This window comes from Nicotiana sylvestris, chromosome 11 (assembly GCF_000393655.2).
Source record: "Nicotiana sylvestris chromosome 11, ASM39365v2, whole genome shotgun sequence".
Lineage (NCBI taxonomy): Eukaryota > Viridiplantae > Streptophyta > Magnoliopsida > Solanales > Solanaceae > Nicotiana > Nicotiana sylvestris.
This window is the reverse complement of record NC_091067.1, coordinates 39,483,836-39,501,703: the sequence shown is the minus strand read 5'-3', so window position 1 is coordinate 39,501,703 and position 17,868 is coordinate 39,483,836.

Here is a 17,868-nt window from a genome sequence, read left to right as displayed (position 1 = left end):
AAAAATTTCCAAGGGGAGCTCAAACAAAGTCCCCGAACCATCATCCATAAAAAAGTCACCTCGCCTAGTAGATCATTTGGAGGCGAGACCGAACGACCTGACCCCGAGCCTCTTCAGATAAGAGAGAATGCCCCAAGTGGATCACTTGGGGTGATTAACGTGGATGATTCGCCTCCTAGTAACGAGTTATCTGCAGGACAAACCTGAGATGCCCATAATATGAGGTTTTCTAAAGTGGAAGCAAGCCACGAAGGGCATGACATCTTTTGAGAATGTCTCGTAGGGCTAGATGATGGTCCCGACCTCGATGCCTCCTTTATTTTTGAAAAGGCTCATAGTCGCTTTAAACAAGTGAGTTTCCTATTTTTACTTTGTTTTAGCTATTCTGAATCTATCTTTCCTCCTTTTTCATGAAGGCTGTGGTGCTCCATAAGAGGGCATTTTCCAAGTCCCAAGATGATCTTGCTCGATGCGAGGCTGAGCTCAAGAAGACTTTGGAGGAGAGGAATGTCGTCAAAGCCCTCTATGCTAAGAAAGAGATGGAGATCTACGATCTTCGAGTTGAGCTGACGCAGGCATGCTAAGTTCGAACCGAGTATGTTGAGAAGGTAACATAGCTCTTAAAGGTCTATTACGTACCTGTTTGTTTTAGCGACTGCCACTTTTAATTTTGCAGTTTCATTAGAAGGCCGACTTGGAGGCACAGCTTCGGGAGGAGCTTAAGATGAAAGAAGCTGAGACCTTGGGTGGAGGCAAGGCATGGACAATCTCGCCTCTGAGAAGGAAACTCTAAGAGATCAGTTGGCTTCACTCGAACACCAGCTTTGAGGTGTGAAAGAGGAGAGCCTAGCTCGGGGCCTCGAAATCGACATACTCAAAGCAAGATCTATTGTTGAGATGGCCAAGGCCAAATCTAATGTTGTGGCAATTATGGCTTCGTATCGAGCCGATATCAAAGCAGCTAATGCTCGGGCAAGGGAGATCTCTTATACGGCGGAGTTTAAGTTATCAGGTACCCTTGACCATGCTAGGCGACAATCCCGGAGGATGACCCTCGAGAAGATACATGCCCGCGGCTTCGATCTTTCAGGCGATATTGAAGCAGAGAAGATTTTGGAAGAAGAGGCCTTTATATTCTATTTTAGAAGAAGATTTTGGATGACCCTCGAGAAGATACATGCCCTTAATATTCTATTTTTGCCTAGGGTAGCCTGATTTAACCAGTTTTTTAATAGTTGAAGGACTTTAATTTATAGCGGAAGTCGGACGTCTCTGAACCGCATTATTTTGGCTGTAGCCTTTATACGACCGTAGACTTTAGTGTGGTCGTAGCCTTTGGGTACATCACTTGGACCTGTTTCCCGATAAATTTCTTCGAGAAGTTAGTCCCCGAGAATATTGGCCTTGGCCTTTGTTTCGAGGGGGTGCCTGTTTGAGGTTTTATAAATCCGAATTTTCGATAACAGTTCCCAAGTATTCAGGGTGATGCTATGCTTTGGATCTTAAGTCGTTCTCGTAGGATGTGCAGTTCGTGTAATGGTAGACTTCTTTGAAACACTAAGTGTTTTTTATAGTAACAAAATTGGTACATGTGTACATGCTTTGTTGTTGGGGCTTGACTGCTATATGGACACGGTTCATCTGACCGTTTGACCCATTACAAAGTTTTCCTATCGAGGTTCTTTTAAGCATGAAGTATTTTCCTTGAAAATATAACCTCCGAGGGTGATGCCCCCCAATTTTCGGGGTTGATTAAAAAAGAAACCCTGGATACTGTTGAGTTTTCCTCAGGCAGTGCATAGTTGTTGCCTCGTTAAAAACCTTGCCGGTAAAACCCATTTGGGACAAAATCCTAGCCAGGGAAAAAAAAGTGCAACACATGCTTCAAAGCCTACGACCTTCGTGTAAGAAGGGGTGTCTTCGAGATCGCAAGCGTTTGAAAGCTTCTATCATGTCGAACTTGTAAGATCCTTTGCCAACAACTCTGAGTCTTGCTATCCGTGATTATGGTATCTTATAGAGCCTTGACCTGGTCGAGGATGATTCTTAATTCCTCAATTTGACAGCATGAGGTCGAGGAACTCACTCGTGCAAACTCCGAAGGCACATTTCTCTAGGTTAAGCTTTATGTCGCGTCGCCCCAAAACATTAACTGCTTCCTGCAAATGAATTAAAACGGTCCTCTGCGCACAGGGACCTAACAAGTCATATCGTCAATATAGGCTTTCGTTATTTTACATGTTTGTTCTTCGTACAACCTGTTGACTGGATGTTGATACGAAGTTTTCGAACTGGGGGCCTCCCTTTTTTTAACTGGTTTAAACCTGAGACTGTTGCTCAGTCTATGTGGTGATTTAAGGTTTAATCCCTGTCATATTTGAATAGGGACAAACAATGTAATCTATATCATCAATAATAAACTAAATGAGTTTTATCCTGAGTTCGGGGGTTAATCCCGTTCCCAGGTATACCTTTCTTTTTAGCGATTGACTTGGTAGCATTGGGCTTCTCGGGGACAACGGAGGTTTGAGGAGCTAGGAAGTTCCCTTCTTCACCTTTGATTACCTGTTTATCCTACTTCCGTCTGGAGTTGGAGCTGTGATTGCTACTCAACCACATGTTTATCTTGAGGCTCGACTTCTCCGAGGTCAAGGATTTTGGCATCGGCACCACTTCCTCGATTGCAAACATCTCTTTTGCATCATGTTGTTCTTCGTGGACTATTTTCACTCTTTTCTTTGTCGGGAACTTCATCATATAATGGAGGGTCGATAGTACTGCCCTCATGTTGTGTATCCACGGCCTTTCAAAGAGTGCGTTATACCTCATGTCACCATTGATGACATTGAACCTGGTGTCTTGTATGGTCCGGGCTACGTTTACTGGCAAAACAATTTATACCTTTGTTGTTTCACTTGCCATGTTGAAACTATTCAACACCCAAGATGCAGGTACAATCTGATTTTGTAGGCCGATTTGTTTTACGGCCCTCGATATGATTATGTTCGCATAGCTACCTGGATCCACTAAAACACATTTAACCTGAACTTTATTTAAAAGGATAGAGATTACTAGGGCGTCGTTGTGAGCTAGGATATGTCCTCTGCTTCATCATCACAGAACGATAGGGCCTCTTCGGGCACATAGCTCTGAGTCCATTTCTCTTTTGTGATGGATACTTCGGTACATTTGAATATAGGTCCATATGGGATGATAATGTTACGCCCGAACCTGGGCCTGGATGTAACACGACACTCGATGCCTGCCCACATGTGACTGAGTGAACCAACTGGCTAGCTGAATCAACATGTAATATCATAACATATTGAATGCGGAAGATAAACTAGCACATGCTGACATACTGAAAGTTTAGATGTTATAAATCAAAGTACGGAAATACTAATACAATTCTAAAAATATTTGTAACAAACATAGCTTAACATGAAAAACTTGAGACTCTGTCTATCGTTACTCTAGTCTATGAAGCCTCTATTGAAGTACTGAAAACACTAACTATCTGTAAATACTAAAAGGCTGTAAAGTAATTATAGTCCCTCGAAAGAAGTAGGGATCACCAAATAGCTGGTACAAGAATCCTAGCGCTCTACATCGTCAACCTGTAAATCATTACCTGTATTGTGAGATGCAGTCCCCAAGCAAAAAGGGAGGTCAGTACATTTGAATTGTACTAGTATGTAAAGCAACTGAAAGAAAGAATTATAAATGCTGAAACTAAGCTGATAACTGAGAATTTATAATTGATAACTGAAATAATAACTATTGAAACTGAAACTGAAATGATAACTGATAACTGATAAGTGAACTGATAACTGGTAACTGAACTGATAACTGGTAATTGAACTGATAACTGGTAACTAATATGATAACTGATAATTGAACTGTAACTAATATTGAATTGAAAGGAAGTAAGGATATGAATACTCCCTCTTCTGAATGATGAATAACCGGTTTATCTTAATATTAAACTGCGGCCTCAGGCCCAATATATATATATATATATATGTGTGTGTGTGTGTGTGTGTGTGTGTGTGTGTGTGTGAACAAACTACGGCCTCGGGCTCAAGTATACGTATACATAACTGCGACCTCAGGTCCAAAATGCATAAAGCATAAACTGCAGCCTCAGGCCCAAAGATGCATACAACATAAACTGCGGCCTAAGGCCCAAATATGCATAAAGCATAAAATGCGGCCTCAGACCCAAATACAAGCGTTCAACATTGAGGGATTTAAAATCAGGAACTGAGAATCATACTGCAATATATGATTGTGAAATACTGAATCAGACTAAGTTACATGATACTGAAATACTGGATCACATTGAGTTACATAATACTGGAATACTTAATAAGACTAAACTGAGACATATATTCTTGAATTGATTATGAACACTGAAACTTCAATTGTTTATAGCATACTGAGTAATCTATATTAAGACTCGGGGGCTTCAAACCCAATTCTATATTGAATACGCATTGAGCTTACAACGTTCAGAATGAAAGTGGTGAACGAGTTATGAAGCTAGAGAATAGAAGTTCTACAACTATTCAAGGAACTAGGCTTAACTATATTTTAGAGGCAATTGGTAACGTCGTAAAAAAAACGTAGTGTAAAGAGAATCCTTAAAATTCCCAAGCATAGAGAGTTAGCCTCACATACCTTAACTTCCTGCTCTTGAGCGTAATACAACATTTGTCAACCCTTTCAACTTTAATCTATATCAATACAAGTCAAAGGGATTCCATATTAGCAATAATTCCAATGTTTTGGTCACTTAAGCATTTTCTCAAACACTAGGTAACATAAATCTTCATAGTCCTTATTAATGGTGTTTCTACATCCAACAAGCCATTTTCTTGATCCTAGATAAATTCCAAAGTCTCAAATTATTATAATCAACATCATTCTTTATCACCCATAAGGTAAACAACACCCTTAACCAATAATCAACAATCAACACCCCAAACCTATAATCGTTCATGCTACCCATCAACTCATATCTCATGAACTAGAGTCTATAATCATTAATCAAATAGTATAATCAATTAGAGGTTGAAGACATTACCTTTTTGAAGTTCAATCCTCTTGAATTCGAGTTCTAAGGTTTCTTCTCTCAAAAATGATGTCCCAATTGAATATCTAATGATATGGAGGGTTTACCCATGTTAATAAGATGTTAGAAAATTGAAATTAACTTACAATCACCATTAAAACTTACCTTGGGTGGTGGAAGGACCCTTAAGGAGTGAGGTTTTTGAGAGTTCCCCTTTCCAGAGCAAGTTTTTATGTTTTGGGGGCGTGGGGGATGAAATATGGCCTTAAAATGACCCCCCATGAGCACCCCCGCGTACTTGAAGACCTAACCGTGCTACTGACTGCACAAAAAGGCAGTAACACTATCTCAAAACAAGCGCGGCCGCGCTAGGGGCGTGCTACAGGGCACACGTATCGCATACTATTCTATAAAACATGCATAAATTTTTGTACAGAGATCCGTTCGAGCTCTATAATATATTGTTGGAAAGATATTTCAAAGGCCTACAACTTTTGTGTTTTGGGGTTTCCTAAATGCATTACACATTTTCACTAAAACCTACTGGAAGATAGACCTTCTGCAAACTTAGCCGATTTTGTCAAATTTTATGCACCTTACTTTCCATCTTGATTTTGAAACAACTATTTTCACGCAAAATCATCCCAATGGGACTTCGCATGTTCAAAATATAACCTTACTACTTCTTTAACTCATTCATACCTAAGCCGAATTTACGGGGTGTTACATTATCTCCCTCTTGGGATCATTCGCCCTCGAATGATTGTCCTGACTGTAACTTCTGCTAACTCCGGACCTTAAACGGGTCTGATGGAAACATGATCTTTCATTAACACTTGTATACTAAACTGAATGAATACATGATTACTGAATTGTTGCGATACTGAACTGAATGTCTACTGCATTGACTAAATATTGGTCTGCCATGGATACGTAAATACTGAACTAACATGGATATATGAATATTGAACTAGCATGAATATTTGAGTAGTATGAGTACTAAGCTGGCATGAATGTCTAAGTGTTGGACTAACATGAGTAGCTGAGTATTGAGCTGACATGAGTATTTGAGTACTGAGCTGACATGAGTATCTGAGTACTAAACTGACATGAGTATCTAAGTACTGAACTGACATGAGTATCTGAGTACTGAACTGACATGAGTATCTAAGTACTAACTGACATGAGTATCTATGTACTGAACTGACATGAGAATCTGAGTACTGAACTGACATTAGTATCTGAATATTGAACTGACATGAGTATTAATTACTGAACTGACATGAGTATCTGAGTACTGGAAACTTGAATGTTATAACATGGCACATGAAATACTGGCTATACCACCACTAATTATGGTGGCAACTCCAACTCATAATCTAATTGACCGATCCTTAACAATAATCTATATGGCCCAATATAGCAGGTACTATTCTTCCCCTTCTTCCCAAATCTCATAATGCTTTTCATAAGCGAAACTTTCAGAAACACCCAATCATCAACTTGAAACTATAGGTCTCTATGTTGCATGCTCAAATAGGACTTTTGGCGTCTCTGAGTTATCTTCAAATACTCTTGAATCAACTTAACTTTCTCTATAGTCTGATAGACCAAATCGGGTCCTAACAACTCCACTTCTCCAACTCCGAACCAACCAATTGGTGATCTACACCTTCGCCTATACAGAGCCTCTCACAGTGTTATCTTGATACTAGAATGGTAGGTGTTATTATTAGCAAGGTCAATGAGAGGTATGTGATCATCCCAATTACTCTTAACATCAAGAACATATCCTCAAATGTTTGAAGAATGTGCTCTGCCTGGCCATCTTTTTGAGGACGAAAAACTTGTGCCTAATCATTGCTGAAAGAACTTCTAAAGTTCATTTTTTAAACTAAGCACCACAGTCCGAAATGATATACAACAAAGTTCCATGTAATCAGACGATTTCTTGAATGTACAACTTGGTATAATCTTCTACTGAATCTATAGTTTTTACTGGCAAGAAGTGTGCTGACTTGGTAAGTTAATTTACAATCACTCAATCAAATCATGCTTCAAAATTGAGCAAGATAATCTTGTTATACATTCCATATTTATTGTCTCTACTTAAAATATGTGTATTCTGTGGTAAAACACTGGGCTTTCTACTGCTCGACTTTCACTTACTAATAATTCAGACACTTGGCCACAAAGTCTGCAACGTTCTTTTTCATACCGTTCCACCAATAAATATCCTAAGACCATAATACATCTTTGGGGAACCTGGATGGAAAGAATACCTAGAACTATGAAGTCCATCTATGTCTGGAACACACAATCTGTCTTGGTACCTCTGAGTACCATCATCTCCCCCTTATTCAAAAGCCATTGTCTTATACTTGTGAATCCCCTCTTTCAACTGCAACACGTAGGGATCATCATATTGTTTCTCATTCTCTTCAGCTACTAAGGGGGAACAATTCATATTCTAGACAAAACTCTACTATCTTTGGAGTACGCAAATCGAACTCCTAACTAGGCTAAGCGGTGAACTTCTTTCACTAGAGTTGTCTTATCTACCTCAATCATGAGTTATACTTCCCACACTTGTTTATCTTCTTAAGCACTTCCTGAAGACACTTATAGCATTGTTGTGAGCTAAGTCTTTGACCAGTACTCCAAAGCCTAGAGTTTCGTGCAATGGCACTACCCTCCTGACACATAAATAGGCATGGTTTTACAGCACTTTTGTGATCACTTTATCATCAATAACTAAACTCGGTGATCATTCTAATCACTTTGTGTTTCTTACACATGCTAGACATAATCCCTGTGGTAATAATACAATTTTCCCTCATTACCGAACTAATTTTCTTTTTCATACCCCACGCTAACTATTCGAGTTTCAAATCACTAATTGGACTTACTAAAAATATTTCGCATCACCCCTTAGACCAAAGGTCTTATACTTGCGGATCCTTCTCTTTTTGTTTGGATCCAAATAACTTTCCTTATTTTCTGTAATTCTTTGCACTCTACGTCAATGACGACTAATCTTCCAACTTATTTCTTAGAAATCTCCTCTTTCTAGGAAAAACTAAATTATTCACATAATGGAAAGCTAATGTATTCACAACTATCATACATAATCTCAATAATTTAACTCTGCTCACACTGTCAATCCTGGAGAAAACCCCTTTAGATAACTCTTAAAGGTTATTCTTCTGTAGCTTGCTCTCTCACTGCCTAGCTGATTCTTTTTCCCACTATCACTGTACTTCAGATTTAACTTAAACTCTTTGGGTTCTAACACACGTTTGGTGTTTTAAACTATTAACCACTCACTATTGTTGGCCTACCTAAGTAAATCAAATCGTACATCTACTAGCTCTGCTGAAATTGCTAATTCACTATATCTACTCAAAACTTACTTACTATTCTTTTACTAACCACCTGCTTGCATCATGTTTTCTAGTCCTCTTTGAATAACTAAAGGGAAACAGAAGATTATTCCTAAAATCCCTCACTATCCGACCCTATTCTACGGTCGCATACTATCTCGCTTTATTCTAAACTATGTGTGTGGATCACACTTAGGGAGTTCATTTGTCTTAAACAAAATTGGAATATCTAACCACAAACTTTCTATACAATACAAAATCATATCATATTATAAATATCCTCGGTAATCACTTAGTCACATAACCTAAAGGGGAACTGCCATATCTTTTATCTTACATCAATAGCTGCTTCTTATAGTAGCTTACTAGAGTGGTACTTCTAGTTCTGATTTGAATAAATCTAAACAACTTAAAATCATTCTTTGAAATTCAATATTGGCTGCCCTTGGTTCTCATTTCATATATCTCATCTTATAGTCATTTGCATGAGTTGTACAAAATTACATCTTTGGTAATAACAAACGTTTCTGACTCCTAGATATTTTACCCTTAGGCTCTCTTCTATCCAAACCTATAGTGACCAATGTTAGGGTCTGACATATGAATTATCATCATCCAACTTGTGGCTCCATTTTCAAGAATTAAATAAAGTTGTTCTATGAGGTAAAACACATACAAATACACTACAATGCACAAACTTATCCTTCAAAGTATACCATCATCTGATAATTCACTTCATGTGCCATCTGGTGAGTGTTGGTCTTAATCCGGACCTAAAACATTGAGAATATTTCGCTATGATCGTTATTACTTACATTTTATTTTAGCACCCATAGGCATCACTGTATACTCACCAGTCGCCAGAATTTTGATATACTGAAAATTGGAGATCTGATAACTAAATAACTGATAACTGGCATTCTGAATAACCATAAACTTGCTAAAAGAAAGATTGTATAACCGAAAACTGAGGTAAGCTGATAACCATAAAACATCATAACTGATTTTGTACTTTCTGATAAGGTTATGCTTTATTCTGTACTACTATCAATTGCATCTCACTTTTAATGTCCTCTCAAGTCTCATATTTACTAACCTGTACTCCATAATTATACCCCCATGGGCAATTATCCTCTCTAGGACCTTAGATTTCTCCTGCGTGTCGCTTGGGCATCCCATACGTTTGGAATTCGATAGGAAGAGAAGGTTAACTATGGCTCTAAGCTTCATAGCACGATCTAGAGTAGAAAGAAATGAGACAATCCTGGATGTCTTGGTAGTAAACCATTTATATGAGTGGATGGCACATACATATAAAGGAAACTCCACTAGACACGGCTTCATAGACTCCCTAAAACTCTTGAACCTAGTGCTCTGATACCAAGCTTTGTCACACCCCGAACCTGGGCCTAGACGTAATATGGCACTCGGTGCTTGACTACATGTGACTGAGCAAACCAACTGGATGGCTGAATCAACATGTGATATCATAGCATACTGAATGCGGAAGATAAACTAACACATGCTGACATACTGAAAGTCTGGATGTTATAAATCAAAGTGCGGAAATACTAATATAATTCTGTAACATATTTGTAGAAAACATAGCTTAACATGAAAAACTTGAGACTATGTCAATTGTTACTCTAGTCTATGAAGCCTATATTGAAGTACTGAAAACACTAACTATCTGTAAATACTAAAAGGCTGTAAAGTAATGATAATGCCCCAAAAGAACTGGAATCAACAAATAGCTGGTACGAGAATCCTAGCACTCTGCATCGTCCACCTGTAAATCATTACCTGCATTGTGAGATGCATGCCCCGGGCAAAAAGGGACGTCAGTACATTTGAATTGTACTGGTATGTAAAGCAACAAAAAGAAAGAATTACAAATGTTGAAACTGAAACTAAGCTGATAACTGAGAATTTATAATTGATAACTGAAATAATATTGAAACTGAAACTGAAATGATAACTGATAACTGAGAACTGAACTGATAACTGGTAACTGATATGATAACTAATAATTGAACAGTAACTAATAATTGAACTGAAAGGAAGTAAGGATATGAATACTCCCTCTTCTAAATGATGAACAACCTGTTTATCTGAATATTAAACTACGGCCTCAGGCCCAATATATATATATATGTGCACAAACTGCGGCCTCGGGCCCAAATATACGTATACATAACTGCGACCTCAGGTCCAAAATACATAAAGCATAAACTGCGGCCTCAGGCCCAAAGATGCATAAAGCATAAACTGCGACCTCAGGCCCAAAGATGCATAAAGCATAAACTGCAGCCTCAGGCCCAAATACAGGTGTTCAACATTCAAGAATTTAAAATTAGGAACTGAGAATCATACTACAATATATGATAGTGAAATAATGAATCACATTGAGTTACTTGATACTGGAATACTGGATCACATTGAGTTACATAATACTGGAATACTGAATAGGACTAGACTGAGACATATATTCTTGAACTGATTATGAACACTGAAACTTCAAATGTTTATGGCATACTAAGTAATCTATACTAAGATTTGGGGGCATCAAACCCAAGTCTATATTCAATACGCACTAAGCTCACAACGATCAAAATGAAAGTGGTGAATGAGTTATGAAGCTAGAGAATAGAAGTTCTACAACTATTCAAGGAACTAGGCTTAACTATATTTCAGAGGCAATTGGTAACGTTGTAAAAAAATGTAGTGTAAGGAGAATCTTTAAAATTCCCAAACATATAGAGATAACCTCACATACCTTAACTTCCTGCTCTTGAGCGTAATACAACATTCATCAACCCTTTCAACTTTAATCTATATCAATACAAGTCAAAGGGATTCCATATTAGCAATAATTCTTATGTTTTGGTCACTTAAGCATTTTTTCAAACACTTGGTGACATAAATCTTCATAGTCCTTATTAATGGTGTTTCTACACCCAGCATGTCATTCTCTTGATCCTAGATAAATTCCAAAGTCTTAAATTGTTATAATCAACATCATTCTTTATCACCTGTAAGGTAAACAACACCCTTAACCAATAATCAATAATCAACACCACAAACCTATAATAGTTCATGCTTTTCTATCAAACCCATCAACTCATATCTCATGAACGAGATTCTATAATCATTAATTCAATAGTATAATCAATTAGAGGTTGAAGACATTACCTTTTTGAAGTTCAATCCTCTTGAATTCGAGTTCTAAGGTTTCTTCTCTCAACAATGATGTCCCAATCGAATATCTAATGATATGGAGGGTTTACCCATGTTAATAAGATGTTAGAAAATTGAAATTAACTTAGAATCACTATTAGAACTTACCTTGGGTGGTGGAAAGACCCTTAATGAGTTAGGTTTTTTAGAGTTCCCCTTTCTAGAGCAAGTTTTTATGTTTTGGGGCTATGGGGACGAAATATGGCATTAAAACGACCCCCCACGAGGGCCCCCCACGCATATGAAGACCTGACCGTGTTAGTGCAAAACGGCAGTAACACTGCCTTAAAACAAGCGCGGCAACGCTAAGGGTGCGCTACAAGGCGCACATATTGCATACTTTTCTGTAAAATGTGTATAAATTTTTGCACAGATAACTGTTTGAGCTCTATAATATATAGTTGGAAATCTATTTCAAAGGCCTACAACTTTTGTGTTTTGAGGTTTCCTAAATGCCTTACACATTTTCACTAAAACCTGTTGGAAGACAGACCTTCTGCAAACTTAGCCGATTTTGTCAAATCTTATGCACCTTACTTTCCATCATAATTTTGAAATAACTATTTTCACCCATAATCATCCCTATAGGACTTTGCATGTTCAAAATATAACCTTACTACTGCTTTAGCTCATTTATACCTAAGCCGAATTTACGGGGTGTTACAGTCGATACCACCGAATATCATGTGAATGACCTATTGAGGTTCTTCAGACTCACTCTACCTGTATTCATCTCTTTCTCAGAAATGGTTCTTAGCCCGGTCACTGAGTAATTCATGAAGATGCCCTTCGTTGAACAATCGGGCTACCTCCTTCCTAAGCTGCATGCAATCCTCGGTCCTATGCCCGTGAGTACCATGATACTTACATATTAAGTTGGGATTCCTCTGAGAAGGGTTGGTCTATATAGTCTTGGGCCATCTAGTATCTCTAACTTTGCTAATGGTTGAGACGATACCCGAGGCATCGACGCTGAAGTTGTATTCTGACAATTTGGGTGCCTCCACCGGTCCCGAGCGCCTATCGAACCCAGTTTTGCTCATGAGTCCCCAGGCATTTTGGCCTCGATCTACTCTTCGATCATTCTGAGGTATATTACGCTTTGAAATATTCCTTCTATCTTCGATGTACAATTGATATCTTTCCTTGTTGAATCTTGATCCCCGGTCTGTATCCCTCGGGGTTGGCTGCAAATTGTTAGGATGAACTGAGCCCAATGGGGCTCCTAACTGGTCTTCCTCGACCTTAATTTTTGACTGATAATGATTGTGCACATCCGACCATGTCACAACAAGATATTCAATCAAGTTCTACTTCAGCTATCGAGATGCAATCGAGCTTCTTTCATTCAAACCTTGCATAAAGGACTGAACTGCCCAGTCATCAGAGATTGGTGGTAATTCCATCCTTTCCATCTGAAATTGGGACATGAACTCCCTTAGCATCTCGTCATCCCTTTATTTTATTTTGAAGACGTCTGATTTTCTTGTGGCCACCTTTATAGCCCCGGCATGTGCTTTCATGAAGGAATCCTCCAACATAGCAAATGAATCTCTTGAGTTAGGATCTAAGTTGTGATACCATATCATAGCTCCTTTTGATAGTGTCTCCCCAAACTTTTTCAATAATACTGACTCGATTTCATCTTCATTCAAGTCATTTTCTTTGATTCTACAAATGTATGCAGTAATATGTTCTTTAGGGTCATTGTTCCGTAGTATTTTGGTATATCGGGCATACAAAATTTCTTGGGAATAAGCATCAGAGCCGTACTTGGGGGAAAAGTTTTTTGTATGAATTTTTTGGCATCTGGACATTTCAAAATTGTAGGTGCTCCCGGTATTTGGTCTACTCTAGAGCTATAAGTTTCCACCTTCTTATCGTTGTTTTCTATCTTCATTTCTACTAACTCGATTCTTTTAGTCAGTTCCTCGAGCATTTTCATGATTGTGGGGTCAGTCTCCGAGCCACTTTCATCGGGCCTTTCCAGTGTTGGCTCGTGTCGGTCGTTTATTGGTTTAGCAGTGTTAGGAGTTCTGTTCTGACTCTGAAGGTGAGTGATGGTGATTTGATGAGCTTGCAGCATCTCAAATATCACTTGGAGGTTGACTCCTCGTTCTTCTATCCCTCGTGCTTCCAGGCCTCCTGCTCGGGCTTCCTTATGTGCATTCCTTACGGTGTATATGCATGTGTTCGTGTTTAGAGCATTGTACGAACTGATATCAACTAGCTCCACGTTTGGCACTCCCTCAGGGTTGATGGGTGGTACAACGACCCCTACACCATTTTTTCTCTGACTCTTTCACTGTCATGAGCAGGTGCGTTTTGTGTGCTAGATATATCTTAGCCTGAAATCAAAGAATCTTTGACAAGAAAAAGTGTAAAGAATAACGTATGTTATCAGAAAACTAGAACTAAAATAATCACTATTATCTTTAGCTCCACGGTGGCCGCCAAACTGTTTATCTTAAAAAATGGGAGTAACAATTAAAAATAGTTTGTGGTTTTAAAGATACGTGATATATTCTAATACTAGTGCTAATATAAGTAATATTAAGCTTGAGTGAGAAGAATTGATGAACCAAACTAGTATTAATGTAACAATGAGGACCTCGAGCTCGACTTTCTTGGTGTTCTCGAGGTTAGCTAAAAGCAATGGAGTATGAACAATAAAGTAAAAATAATAAAGCTGAAGATCATTTGTAGAGCACGGTAAACAAGGAAAAATAGAGTAGAATATTCTATTGTAGTGGATTATGTGAGATGATGCTTATAAAATGATTGGGGTCCCCTTTATATAGGAGGAGAAAACCTCAATATAGTACATTCCTAATTTTAGTAAAGAATTCTATTGGTATAGGTGTACAATAACCTAGTACGGACCTGTACCATTTCGTACAAATCTTATCCTTTAATTTATGCCCTAACCCACGTGTCCTTGAGAAATTTATGCTCTTTTTTGAGTGTTTTCGAGACTGTACGGCCCTCGATGTCGGTCGTGCCAGGCCTTCGATCTGCTTCCTCGAGGTGTGTGTCCCTCAGTCAGGTCCGACCCCTACTTCGAGTTGCCCGGACTCTAACTCATAGCCCAATTTAAGACTTCAAAATCGGGCTCCTAGATTTTGACAGTATACAGTATCACAACTGAAGAAGAAGAAGAAGATAGAGGTGAATTTGTTGCATCGTAGGAGCCTCCATTCTGTTCTGATGATGGGCAAATTTTAGCTGAACCAATAACCATTTTAAAAAGGAAATTGGTAAAAGGGGGGGGCAACAAAGTGGTGTTTCAAATGTTGGTTCAATGGGATTACTTGTCCAAGGATGAAGCCACATGGGATGACTACTCATTGTTGAGGTTGCAATTTTCACAATTCAACTCGTAACGGTGGAAAAGAAGGTTGTTTCGGAAGGGAAATGGAATGTCACAATTTTAATCGTGATTCCAATTTGCTAAAAAAAGTTGGACGGGGTCTACTCTTTTAATTATTGGGCCAGTAGTATAATTAGTTTTATTATTATGTTCAGTTTTTTTAGGGGAATTTTATAGCTTTACTCACAAAAACCAAACTAATTACTCTTGCTTACCCATTAACTTTTCTACCCATTAAACTAAGTACTTTTCCTATCCATTGTAGCTTTTATATGTAATTACCTCTTTTTCTCGTTTGTTCTCTATGTTTTACTTTTTTCTCCTTTTCTTTTTTTTTTATTTCTTTCCAATTATATTTTTTTATTTTTTTACCATAATCTGATTTCATACTATCACGACCCAAAATCTGACTAGTCATAATGACACCTAATCCAACTTGCTTGGTAAGCCAATTAACAACTATCCATTTTAATAAGATTCATTAAGAGGAGAAATGATAATACAACTGAACAATTATACAAAGAATTCCCAAGGACTGATAATACAACTCATGAGCGTCTAAGATTTGGAATTTACAAAGCTGCTATGAAATAAAGTACATCATCTATTTGAAATATACATGAGCATATCTTTCATAAGTCTAGAGCTACCATGAACATGAAGCAGCTATCATTGGAATGCAGGTACATCTTCAAATCCAGCTCCCGTCAAACACAGCAACATCAGTATCCAACATCTGCACGCAAGGTGAAGAAGTATAGTATGAGTACAACCAACCTCATGTACGCAATAAGTAATAAGCCTAACCTTTGATTGAAAGTAGTGACAAGCTGGGACAAGGTCAGAGTCAAAATCCAATAACCAACCACGGTTTATAACAATATAATAAAAGTGGTACAAGAAAATAACCTAGAGATAAGATGCTCAACTTGTTCACCATTACAGAAAATGGGAATGCTTTTCAAATATAACAAATCCTAAATCTTTCGTCGAAACACCAAAAAAAAAGGATATGAGTAACTTTGAAAACTGTGATTTTTTTCAAAATCTTTCAACAATAAATAAGATATTTCATTTTCAGATAGCATGAAGAAGATACATCTCTGTGCCTATATGTCAATATGCAGGTGAAATCATGAATGTCACCAAAACTGGAGTAGCAGAAAGAAATGTATCTCTATGCATATATCTCAAGTACACATGTCAAATGCAATGTATCTTAGTGATGAACTCATGTACTCGTACTCTCAGAATACTCAATCTCAATGTCTCACACTTCCACTCATCATGCTCAATCACTCGATACGCTCAGTCACTCAGTACTGTATATGGCCAATCAAGTCGAGGGAAGATCCGTCCCAAATATATCTATATCAACTGATAGCCAATCACTCAGTAATGTATAAGGCCAATCCAGCTTAGGGAATATACATCCCCAAATATAACTGATTAGGGCAAGATCCATACTTAGGGAAGATTTATCCCTCAATATAAATCAACTGCGCTCACTGGGGATGTATAGGCTCCGGAGAGGCTCCTTCAGCCGAAGCGCTATAATAAGCCATATCCAGGCATAAATAAATAGAACATGTTGCGGTGTGCAGCCCAATCCCATAAATATCAGCCATAATCAAGCCCTCGACCTCACTCAGTCATCAATCTCTCCAGTCCCTCGGGCTCACAACGCTCATACTAAGTAGCCCTAATCAATGATATGAGATATGTCAATGCACAATAACAAAGACTGAGATGTGATATGAAATGATGAATAAGACTGAGTACATAACGACAATTTAACAAATAAGTCTATAGTAAGGAACGACCACTATGGGTAACCCATTAGTACCAGCATATAGCCTAAACATGATTTCTAGCATGAATCACAACTCAAGTGCTCTAGAACCTAGAGTACAGTAAAAATGTTCAAATAAGATAGCTACACAATTCAATGGAATCGACTAAATCACAATATCTATGGTGCACGCCCACACGTCCATCACCTAGCATGTGTTCCACCTCAACATCAATCACATAACACGTAATTTGGGGTTTCATACCCTCAACACCAAGTTTAGAAGTATTACTTATCTTGAACAAGCCAAATCAAATACCAGCAGGCCAAACGATGCTCCAAAGATGCCATCACGCGTGTGCCAACCTCCAAAAGGCTCAAAACTAGCCAAAAATAACTCAAATACATCAAATAATGCCAAAGGAAACAAACTCGGTCAATAAATGTTGAATCTTTAATCAAAATCCCAAAATTGACCAAAAAGTCAAATACGAGCTCGCACCCGGAACCCGATAAAACTCACAAAATACGACAACCCATTCAATTATGAGTCCAACCATACTAATTTCACCCAAATCTGATTTCGAATCGATGCTTAAAACTCAAAAATTCACTCTATGAAACTTTGGACAAAATCCCTCAATTTTCTCTTTAAAATTCACAATCCAATTACCAAAAATAAAGATAGATTCACGAAATATAATCAAAACCGAGTATAGAACAATTACCCCAATTCATATGGTAAAATCGCCTCAAACATTGTCCAAATCTGAGCTCCCTAACTCAAAATATGACCAAATGAACAAACCCCTGATATTAAATATGTTTGCACAAATATTCTGCCTTGTTTCGTGTGCCAAACGATCCCGAAACTCATTTTTGATGCCTCCAATGGATTCCTTGTGATATTTCAGTCAAGCTAGGTTTTTTAATCACTCTATTTGACCTTATAATGAAGGAGATATGTTGGTTTCAATATTTGGAAATAGTGCAAATTTTAAATATGGCGTCA